Source organism: Hyperolius riggenbachi, chromosome 6, assembly GCF_040937935.1.
Source record: "Hyperolius riggenbachi isolate aHypRig1 chromosome 6, aHypRig1.pri, whole genome shotgun sequence".
In the NCBI taxonomy this organism is placed as follows: domain Eukaryota; kingdom Metazoa; phylum Chordata; class Amphibia; order Anura; family Hyperoliidae; genus Hyperolius; species Hyperolius riggenbachi.
In genome coordinates, this window is record NC_090651.1 from 145,959,884 (window position 1) to 145,972,288 (window position 12,405).

Below are 12,405 nucleotides of genomic sequence, written 5' to 3' on the forward strand. Positions count from 1 at the left end.
ACCACAGGTGCCTCCCACTGACATACTCTCTGTGCTGCCCAGTTAAGGTAACTGATAGGAACAAAGTGAGACATTTTGGAAATCTGTTGTCATTTTTAAAAACCATTGCTGTACTATACACACATTTTGTTTTCATTTACACATTCCTGATACACCTTATAGTCAGCAATAGAGAGGTTTCTGTGGCTTGATCATTGAGCCTGGTTTCCTATTCCCATCATTCATGATTCCAAAAGAAGTCCTGCTCTGAATTCTATAGCCCTATGCTTACTTACATGCAACACTGACAATATATCCTGCACTTTATCTGAGATCCCAGCTGAACTGGCCAGTTTCTGTAACAATTCCTGGAAATAAGAACAGGTTTTCCAAGACTGGTCTGTTTTTTTTTAAAACAGCATAAGTGTCTCCGTTCACTTTCCAGCTAAAGTGCAGCATACACAGCATCACACTCTCCACAGTCTCTCAACTACACTGGGCTGCTTTACACAATAAATTTGCTGAAACTCCAGATCTCTCCATCTATCTTCTTGAGTGAGGAAAAAATCTATTATCATTGATTGATGGCAGAGATGAGATATAATGCACGTGAGGGATGCCTGTTAGTCTTGCTACAGTGGGTTTCAACTACTGAAGATATTTGCATATATATATATATATATATATATATATATATATATATATATATATATATATATATATATATATATATATATATATATATATATACTGTATGACGGATAAATAATAAACTTAATAATACACAGACGTCAGAGTAAAAGTTTTATTATGCCAGAGAAGTAATGATGAATGATCTCATTATTACATTTAACCTGTGATTATGCATCTGGATGGTAATATAACCATAAGCAAATGACAACCTTGCCTAATATCTGTCCTGCAGTACGTGCTGACAGTGCTTGCAGAGGCACTCAGCTATCCAGGTGTATACATCTATACAGCAAACAATGGCTGAGTATTTCATTTAGTGGAACCCTTTTTGGAAACAAATGCGTGTTTTCTGCACCTTTTTGGTAACGAGAGAACTATTTCTTTCGAGAGAAAAATACCTTCTGTACCAGCTGTGATTCTGCTCCTGGGAGAACCACAGAGCTTGCAATCAATAATGCAGAGCTTGTCAAGGATAATCGGCTAAGGTCTTTAGGACCGCTCAGGAATCCTGGAATAGAGCTAGTATAAGGTTTGCAATCTCTTGTTTGCTGGCATTTGGAAATCTTCTCTCCAAACAGCAAGATACCTCTCTCCTCCTCCTTGTGTGTGCCAGCTGCACCCCCAGCTCTGTCCTGCTCCCCGCCTGCTGCTGTGTGGTCAAGATAAGCCTCTCCCCACCCCACCCAGAGAGGAGAGGTCCCCAGCTCATCTTATTCCAGCATGTGTCCCCTTCCCTGCACCTCACAGCTATGTGTTTTGCAGTAAGTTGGAGGGACAGAGTGGTCAGTACAAGGACAGCGAGGTCCCCACCCATCATGCCAATGCTAATTGGGAGTGATTGATGCTGCCTCTCAATCCCTCTCAACAAATCTCCATTCTAAATACAATGAGAGCAGTAGCTACTGTGCATTTCAGCACTCTGGACCAACAACATCTCCCTACGCTGCACATCTGGAGACCAGGAGTGGAGGCATCTGCCGGAACAACAGAGCAACACAACGACCAGGAAAGCAACTCTTGATCCCTCACCCCCCTTTGGTGTTTTTTGTCCATTTTTGTGTTTCTTTACAGGATCTAAGAGGATAATATGCACTTTGTTTCCCAGAAAGTCTTGCCACATACAAAGCATACAGGGGGTCCCTGCTGCTCCTTCTAAAAAAAAGCTGCTGGTTTTTGGCCCCGGGCATGGATGACCACAGCTGATACTCTGCTGTTGCTGCTGAACTCTTTGGATACAGGTTCCAGCTAAGGGGGCTCATTTCCTTAAGAGAACAGAATCTGGATAATCACTATTCAGCACTAATAAAAGGATTATAACTCCTCACACAGGGACTTCTCCTTAATTAGGACAGAGATACAGCCTTCCTTCAGTAAGTACAGACTTTTCCCCTGAATGTCGTTTTCACTCATTTGCATGTCTTTTATTGCTGTAACGTTAAGATTCAGGTGAAACCCCACAGGGGGATGAACAGAGATGGGGAGAGGGCTCTTTCTTAATTGTCCCTTATTTTTTTGTCAAGAGGAGCTTTGAGGAAATCACTCTTTGAACAGGTTTCTGTGTCTTTCCTCTGTGTCTTGCTGCTCTGTGCCAGCAGCTCCAGCCTTTGAAAGCACTTGCTTCAGATCTCTGTTTGCAACGCCAGATGTGTGTAGGTGAATATAGCGAGCCCCCTTCTCTCCTCCATCTAGATAGCGAGCCCCCATCTCTCATACACACAGACAGCATGCATACATTCAGTTCTGACAGCATAGAGAGTTGCCATTCACACTCATTTTTGCATTCTGCCTATTGTGGATCTCTCAGTGTGGCTGAAGTTGAAGAAAGAATTTCAGTTTATTAGTGTGTATCTGTATTGGTGCTGTAGGAGAACAGCATAGTGCCTAAATACATCAGTAAGCTGTCTAGATGCCATCTAAGATACCATGTAAAGTTTAGCAATACTTACAGTTTCAGTAAAAGTCTCCTTTATACTGACCTCCATAGTTAGAGTTAACTGAGGAAGCTTCGTGCAACAAAAAAAGAACACACACAATCAAATAACCTCATCAGTCCTTCAGGAGGAAAAAAAACAATCTGTCTTTAATTCCCAACTTCAGGCTGATGCCGCTGTTTGACTCATCTCACAGTGCTGCTGATGCTCCAGTTTTGCGAGTCTCCGTGAGATGAGTGACTGTCTGTAAAGAACACTCCGACCATTAACATCTCAGCATCCAGAGAACATTAGCAGTTAAATTGGTCCCCGAAGGAAAGCGACAGAGGGATGCAGCTCCCCCTAGTGGACGTGTCCGGAAAACGTGTTAACAACTGGTTGAATTATCAGTTTAGCACCAGCAGCACGATCAGGAAAGGTGGTGAGGCAGCATCAACTGTTTATAGCTGTTTAAACAAGTAATATGAACTCGGTTGCATTAGGTTTTTAGTATGATCATAGCAGAAGGGCATAGAGAATAAGTGGCTTCTCTACTACAATGGGATGATTCTGCTCAGAAGTAAGTCTAAGGACAGAGTTGTGCATTGTTATGTTGTGCAGAATATCACAGTGCAGATTACAAAGAGACTATGGTAATGTACATCAGTGCAAAGGTACCCAAAGATGATACACTCTTTTATGTACAACTTTTCCAAATCCATGTAGTAGCAGAGTAAAGTGAGTGAATGTACTTAGAATTTAGGTAATCCCTCATATTACATATTAGTGGTAAAATTGTGCAAAAAAGATTGAATCTATAGTGGGAACCTTAATGACCTCAAAGATGTACAGGATAGTGATGTAACTGGGATGCTTTTATTATAGGGACCTCGATACTGTACCAAAACTTGCCTAAAACACTATACTCTGCAGGTGTCTGTGAAGATGTACAATGCATGGCATACCATATCGCATGGCGTACCAAATTACACATTTTTTTTTTATTAGGACTCCTTCTTGTTATTTCAGAAGGTTTCTTTTACACACAATTATCATGTAAATAATATCATTTTCCTTTTTGCATCCATATCTCACGCTGTAAAATGAACACATGGAAATTAACATGAATCTGTAAACTTATGGATGACACATCCTGTGAATATTTAGTAGCTGTGATCTCATTCCTGCAACAAAAACGTCCAATTATCAAGCTGGAGTGAGAGGACTGAGCTGTTATCAGGGTAGATAAACCCACTGGAGTGTGAGTCCATTTTCACAAATTCAGCAATAGCTGGTAAGCTCCGCAGCGTGGGGTGTCTTATTGAATCTGCCTCCCTCGTTTAGTAAAATTCCATGAATCCTGCGTCTTAATATGTGAGGGATAACAAAGAGCTCCAGGGTATTCCATAACACACACGCGTTTCATAGTATGGCAACTTCAGTGTCTGTGTTGTACCAGATTTGTGACTTACCCTATTAGTGTTTATAAAATGAGTGATTACACTATTCACAGTAGTTATGAGAAACATCTAATTTTTGCACTATCTGTGACTTTTTCATCTTGCGAGCCACTTAAAAAATTACAGATTGAAAATGATCTATCTGGTACATCTACAGATGCAATTACAACTGCAGCACATACACATCACTTAGGCGGGCGGTGCGGGATCTACCCGGAGGTCCTTAGCAATGGTAGATCACAATCTACACGATGGGTACCCTTGGTCTCGGATGAAACTTATAAATGGAAACAGATTTGCATGAAAAAAAAGAGTAAATCAGACTAATATATTAATAATATATTACCGTGGCACTACATAATAGTTTCCGTCATACCAGATACTTCCTAGAACCTAGGTAATATGCACGTAATATATACATGTTTGATCAAGATTTGTCTATGTCCATTAAATTCACACCATGTACTGTATAACAAAGCATGCTATGTAACTTTAAAGAAGACGTCATCAATATAGAAGACTAAGCAGTAGTTAATACGTTACAAGAATAATATCTATATAGTGGTTTTTTTTTAAGCTTGCTAAACCTATGGGCCTCCATTGCAAATCTCTGCAACCACCAGGTATTAATCAGTGTCCATTCTTCTGACTGCATATCTGACTACTATGGGTCTGATAGGCTGTGCGGTGCAAAAAGTCATCATAGATATGCCACAATGACTGATTTTCCACTGCTGATTACTCAGCAAAGGCAGCCTTCAGTAATAGTGGTTTCTGCAGAGTAGTAGTGATTTTTGTGGTGTTTTAATCTGCTGTCATCTCACTTCATACCTGCCTCTCATTTGAAAGTCAGCAAGTGTTGCAAACATTGTCTATGTTAGATCCCATTCTTTTCGAATAAAGCACAGCTCCGCAGAGGCAAAGAATACATTGCATACTCAGTATTTTTGTTAAATATGCTTTTCCATGGAGTCTACCTTTAACTACACTAATGCAACTTTACACTTGTGTAGCACCATGTCCACAGGGCGCCGGAATCAAATCAGTTTGCTTTCCTCTGCAGTGTCACCGGTCCTGGAAGAGCAAATATTGATGTAATAAATGATGGTTGGATGCAGCAACAATGTGAAGGCAGAGTGGTAATTGTGAGACTGGCAGAGCTCTGCTATTTCTGTAATTCTCATTAGCAGCAAACCAGCCGATCAGAAGATATAATAATAGCATGCAAAGCATACCTTGTTTTCAATGACATCCTTATAACCTTTTAAAAGTGTTTGATGTAACACCTTTTTTAAAATGAAGGCGAATCCCAATATTCTAACTAGCTCTACCTATTATAGCAAACTGAAAATGTCAAGGGTCTCCATGCTTTCTTGCGAAATAGAAAATGAGGTCAAGAATATCTTAAATCTGTGTTCTCTTATGAGTCATTCCTGCTTCTTAACTCAGGAGAATGGAAAAAGGGCCAAGAAAACCCACACACTTCTAATTTCCCCTTCATAGTCTGGCTTTTGCCACAATACGAATCTTTCTTAATTGCCAGATAAAAATACATTTTAAGATGTACATCAGTGGCAGCCAGCTGTTGCGGTTAAGGAAATATGTCGTTTTATGGGAGCTTTCTGTGCAACCAACCTTAAATTGTCTAAATTGGATTGAATCTATCAAATACTTCATCGGAGTAAAGAGGCTATAAGGTAAAAATGTCATCAATTCTTTCTATTCACGGAGAAATTATTAAGAATGCTTCTGGATCTCACGGCAAAGGTGGCCTAAAATATGTCCAAGTTGTGGCTTCAACTGAAATATTTGAATTTAGTCTTTTATCATCTTGCTGCATCTTAGTAAATTTGAGTGAATAATACCTGTGCATGCCTGCACACACAATGTGATTATGTGAACAACTCTTCTTATTTAGCGTACTGTTAGATATACAGCATTCATAATGGAGTACTTGCGTGGGCTCAATTTTACGACTCAAAAACAAAACGAGTTTTGTTTGGTAATATTATATCACAGCTATTAATAAAACGTATGTTATTTTGTTAATATTTTAAAACAATCCTGTGAGTTAAATATGCCAAAATAATGCCTTAGTAAAGCAAAAGTGTGCATTTAAAATTGTTTTCATTGATTATTCCAGTAGATTGGAGGTTGACGCTTGATCAGTAACAAAAGTTTATTCATTAAATTATTTCATTTCACCGTGGCGTTATTCTAGGTACCTTCGAAAACAAAATGAAGCTATTTGTTGGTGTAAATGCCCTTGACATAGCTCCCAGTCACAGCATTATGTTTATACGTTATTTTAAATATACACAAATGTGAAGGTCAGTTTGTACAGAAACAAGAGATAACCTACCATTAACTTGCAGAAAGAAGCTTAACCTTCAGGAAGAATCCCATCTAATACAGTATAATGTGTTAACGGGACGTAGATATCATGCACATATATTTGTGTAAAAAATAGCTACAAGCCTGTGTTGTAGCATTCATTTAAGCAGTGCTTTTTTTTATATAAATTTCTTTTGTTGGTTTTGCATGTTTGCACGTCTGAGCAGATTCATATTTATTTATAGCACTTCAGGTATAAGCCTTAAACTGATCCCTAAAATATCCTAATAGATACAAGCCCATGAGATGTCTTCAGGTGGAAGGTGGGAGAGGAAAAGAGTGTTTTTCTACAGCGTGGGAATGATAACTTTTACAGTAGAACACAGGAGTATTCAAAAACAATTGTAAATCCATATATATATATATATATATATATATATATATATATATATAAATTTGTGAATATATTAGCATCTATTTGTTCATTGAGATCAGCCGGGGAGTGCAAAATAACCAAAATACATAACATTTTCGCAGTTGCTTAGCTTTAAGCCTTCATACTGCAGGGAATTTGGGAATAGGGCACCATGTTTGCCTTCCGAATTCTTTCGAATTCTTGGACAAAGAACTATTATGTCTTCATGTTACCAAGGAATCTACATTATAGACTAGTCTATCCATCTCCCCATGTATTTGGTATCATCTTTTTATACATCATCACTTGCATATTTGTCATCCCTGAAGTTTCCTTCTTTGTGTCTCCTCTCTGTCCACACTGCTGAGACATCCTTCAATATGTCCTTTAAATAATATTATTTCAGCCACTTCATTGATTTTTGACTTGTGCTATGGCAGAAGGGAGCTTCTAGTGGAGGAGATTGGACTTTACGATGATAGTCTTTCACTGTGCCCCAGGGCCATATAAGCTCTAGACTGAAGTATTGGGATTAGACAGAGATGTCAATGAGCATGGAGTCATGTATGTCTCCTATATTTGGTCTTTTTGTATTTTTTTAATATAGATTGACTGGTGTGTTACTCAAGATGGCAGTCTAAATTATGAGTTAATATTGCTGTATGGAAAGTAATAGGAAGAAACTGAGTTTTAAAGCAAATGTTGTTAATCTATCAGATATATATACGGTTGTCATTAATGGCTTTCATTGTTTTTCCTGGAATCGCTTTCAGGCAGTTTGAGTAAGTTATATGAGGGGTGATAGGACTCTGAACAGAAGAGCAAACCGCAGCCCCCAACTGAGATACAGAGTTGAGATCTGTGCCCAGTAATACCATCTCTAATCTACTACTACTGTACTTCATGCATTACTGTTCGCCCAGGAACTCATGGGTCTAGATTTCCTGTCACTCTTGATCACACTATCAATAATCTAACTTATTGGAATCAATCAAAGTGTATCATTTATTCTGAGAAAACATTGCAAGATCACATAATTGTAGTAGTATTGTGTGTGTGTGTGTGTGTGTGTGTGTGTGTGCGTGCGTGCGTGCGTGCGTGCGTGCATGTTTGCGTGTGTGTGTGTGTATGTGTGTGTGTGTAGTGAAACAGTGAAGCTTCCATAATTACTATTTGAATCTAAAGACACCACTTATTCTATCTAAAAAGCTATTTTTGTGAAAACCCTTTTTACCGTGTGCAGGATCTCTACGATTGTAAAACTATGTACATAACATAGCATTACAAAAAAAAAAACAGCGTCTGTACAGGATCGTCTTCTTTCCCCAGCATGGAAAAATGAGGAAAATGAAAGACTAGGGTGCTACCCATGAGTCAGTATCAGCTCTCCTTCCTGGGATTTCCATGTCCGTAACCACAAAGTAATGAAGGGGTGGAGCCCAGACACAACATGGCTCCCAATGACTCTCAGTCATCTGAAACTGGGCTTGTCTGGTTAAGGCAGTTTGCTTTTCTACACATAAGCCGTCTTTGAGGCTGCTTTAATAAAGAAGTGTAGAGATGTGAAGTGAAGTTTCTACACTCCTCTGCATATCCCCAGTGTTGTCATGCAATAAACTAGGCCATCTCAGGCCATCTCCAAAGGCCAAGGCACATTCATGCTATATTTAGTGACCTAAACAAATGTACTATCTACAATTGCAAATGTTTATTACCCCCCCCCCCCCCCCCACCACCACCACCACCACACACACCTTATACGACAACTGAAGTGAGAGGGACACGGAGGCTACCATATCTTTCTCCTTTAAAACAATGCAGGCTGTCCTGCTAATCCTCTGCCTCTAACACTTTTATCCACAGACCCAGACCAAGCCTGCAGATCAGTTGTTTGACTCGAGTTTGACTGGATTTGCTACATGCTTGTTTCAGGTGTGTGATTCAGATGCTACTGATGCATGAAAGACCAGCAGGATGCCAGGCAACTGGTATTGTTTAAAATGGAATAAGTATTGCTGCCTCCATATCCTTTCACTTCATGTGTCCTTTAAAGAGCATTTCTGATTAAATAAAATGACTATGTGCAACCTAGACATCACAAAATGCAAAGCAAGTTCTCTCTGTAAGGCTTCTGAAATCAACTATAAAAGACGATTGTCTGAGTTGCTGCATTCATTGCTCCTCTATGTAATACCATTCCACAAACTAGGCACACACAAAAAATGATTTGGGTTGAAAAGAGCACAAGATGTCTATGTGGATGGGTGATCATTTGAATAGTAGTAAAAAAAAAAATCTATTCTGTAAGATGACATCTGACAGTGTATAGACAAGGATACAGTGATTTCATATTCCAGAAGTTGAGATCTATATAAAATCCAGAAGACTATCAAAGCATAATAACAGCACCAATACATTTTCTATTGACACATTCATATACGGTAATTATTTTAATGCTGGTTTGGTTGTTTTTTTAATAATAATAAAAAAAAAACCCAAAACCAAAGTCATTTAGGCTTCTTGACAATCTTGTTCAATTATTTTAGCTTACTCTGATTAAGTATGCATCGTCTAAGTGGCATCCTAACACAGCTCATGTTATCACATAAATCGTTCTACTTATATGTCCCTACATATAATATCCTGTCTGTTACTACTGATTTGTATCTCATAGTAAAATTTGTGCAAACAATTTGGTGTTGTGTGTGTCCATTGTCACTGAAATCCATTACCTACAAATAATATAAAACTTTTTGGATTTATAATGTCATTTATGTACTCATTTTGCAAAGTGCCACTGCTGAAAGCTGAAAATTGATTAGCAAAATGCCTGGATATATACCAACAGTTTTCAAAAAGTACAATTTCGTTGTAGACAATCATCCTGTTCTGTGGATTTACACAGATGTACAATGATGTTATTACAAGTTCTCCTGAGGAAGGGTAACTGTGGTCTGAAAGTCTGAGTAAAAGAGAAAAAGGGGGTCTGCTTCAATGTCACTCAAAAATATTTATTTGGGACTTATCCCAGAGCAGCTACAGAAACGCTCAGCTGAGTGTTTCTGTGGCTGCTCTGGGATAAGTCCCAAATAAATATTTTTGAGTGACATTGAAGCGGACCCCCTTTTTCTCTTTTACTCTGACCTGTGGGGTGGTTGCCCAGGTCCAGGTCTGTCACCACCACAAGTGCAGCGGGATACCTGTTTTCTATTTGGCCTGAAAGTCTGTAGTTTAATGAAGCTGTGAAATATAGAAAGTGTGCAATCCATAGGATAGATCAGTAATTCACAGGGCTTTAGCACAGTTTGTGAACTCTTATAGATGCTGTTAATTCCAGACCTGTTGCTGTATGGGTGTGGGATACAGGGTTTGTTATGTACAGTGCAAATTGTATATTTAACTGGCAGTAACGCACGGCAGCAATGCAGAGTTCACTTTTCTTCAAGTTGAAAAAAATGCAAAAAAGAGATATAAGTACGACTTGTTCCCGTGGCATATTTTCTACTGTACATGGTGTGTTTCATTGTTAAATAGAACCCAAAATAAGAGGAACATGGAGGATCCCATTGCTCACTTTATTTTTTTGAACAGTAGTTCCCTGGCTTTTGGATGATTTTCTTATAGTGTTATAGTGTTTTTCTTATAGTGTTATAGTGTTTCTTATAGTTCTGAAGTACTGATCCAGAATAAGTATACAGATCACAATGTTATACTTCATATTCTACTAGCTTTAGATTTCCTTTAGATAATATTGTTTTGGTTTTCTACCACTTGGGCTCTAAAGGCAGTTATACATTACATGACATTTTAATGGCTGGATAGTGTACTGGTTAAGGGCTCTGCCTCTAACACAGGCGACCTAGGTTTGAATCTCGGCCCTCCCTGTTTAGTAAGGCATCACCTATTCAGTAGGAGACTTTGAGCAAGACTCCCTAACACTGCTACTGCCTATAGCGCATGTCCTAGTGGCTGCAGCTCTGGCGCTTTGAGTCAGCCAGGAGAAAAGCGAGATATAAATGTCTCCTGGATGAAGTTTTCACACCTTGTTACTAAAATGCATTTTAAGTCACCAGCAAGCAAGAAAATACTCAAAATAATTTTAATAGCTACTTTTTGGATATTTTTCAGTTGTGATGTGCTGAAAAGTTACTTTTCAGAAAAGATGAAAAATTATCTCCAAAGAAAAGACTCAAGAGACAATTTTAACTGAATAAGGGCCATTGGCCAATAATCATACAGTTAATTTTTTCTCCTGAGTTTTCTCTCAGGAGATCATTTTTCATTGTTTCTAATAATAACTTTTCAGCTCCTAGCAATTAAAAATGTACTTAAAGTATTAAAAAAGGGCGTCTCAATCAGTTATCATTTGTTTTATTGATCTAAGATTGCTTGGTAGAGGCCAGTTCATAGGTGATTGAGCAGATGGGTGGAGGGGGTGGGCAGGAGAGAAAAGCAAGTGAGGTTGTTATGAATTTGTACTATAACAAGCAATACACAGCTAGCAGTTTTGGTGGTGTGATTGGTGTTAAAACAGATCTTTGCTAAAATCTATTTTAATGCTGAGTGGGGCAAGTGCATATACAACCTATAACAGGTAGATATTGATCATTTCCCACCACTAGTATTCTGTACTTACCTTAATTCTGATAACCTTGACGATGATGATGATGGTGATGATAATAGTGAAGATACATAGAATACTGGCGGTTGTTTTTTACAGACTGATTTAAATTATTATTTAGGTGTTCAAACATTCATATCTATGCTGTAACTCCAGACTTTTTATTTTTACAAATGCTAATATAAATAATATCAGAACATATAATATATACCTATAATAGATCCTGGTACCTTATGGCTCTTTGTTGCCATGTTTCACTGCCGTTGTCGCATAACAGTTGTAGGTGACATCTTTATGCTGAGATTCTGTAGCGTTTTCTCATCAGAAAAAAAAAGAAAAAGCTCACTGTAGGTGATAAAGTAGGCTTCATTGGTGAATACATCACATTGTTGTGTTAGATTGTCCAATCTGAGGTCATACTGGGGACGCAACTTTGTCTAAAATTAATCTGTGAGTCCAAGAGCTGCCATGATCCTCCATTATTAGTACTTCATGCACTGTGAAATCCTTTAGCTGTGGCTTTAATTAAAAAATCTGTTTTATCAAACCAGCCCTTAATGTTATTAGTTTTACATTAATCATGTTTTTTTTTTAGCCAACCTGGAACTAAGAAAGTAGCAATAACCCCTAAAAGAGATAAATGACAATTGTGAAACACTCACAGAGTGGATGCATTTGTAAAAGCTAACGTTCATTACTTCATTACTGAGTAGTTGTGAAGATTCTTCATGCATCCATTGCACTCATCGGTGATCGCATTTTGTTTATTGTGGAGGGCAAATTAAAGTGTAGCTGAGCTCTGTATGTCTATTTTTCATTAGAATATATTTGTTTGTTCTCCTCTGGAACAAGATTATGATCATACCTTTATGTTGTCTCTTAGTCCCACTTATCAGATTTTCTCATTTCTTCTTTCTTGCCTTGTTGATTCTCTCCTAGTCGATACGATACAGTAGATGATGCTCTGTTCCTGCCCTCCTGCCACCTTCTGAT

General features: G+C 38.3%; 1 protein-coding gene across 8 annotated transcripts in view; it reads left to right on the forward strand.

The window, feature by feature from the left end:
• Nucleotides 1-1,240: 1,240 nt before the first annotated feature.
• NTNG1 (netrin G1) overlaps nucleotides 1,241-12,405 on the forward strand; it is a 448,295-nt gene continuing 437,130 nt past the window's right edge. For 7 of the 8 annotated variants that reach the window (XM_068240032.1, XM_068240038.1, XM_068240039.1 and 4 more), the window contains exon 1: nucleotides 1,241-2,042. The gene's annotated coding sequence lies outside the window, so the exon portion shown is untranslated. Of the gene's footprint in view, nucleotides 2,043-3,122; nucleotides 3,163-12,405 lie in introns of those variants that run through there. The other variant, XM_068240034.1, reaches the window with a different exon arrangement.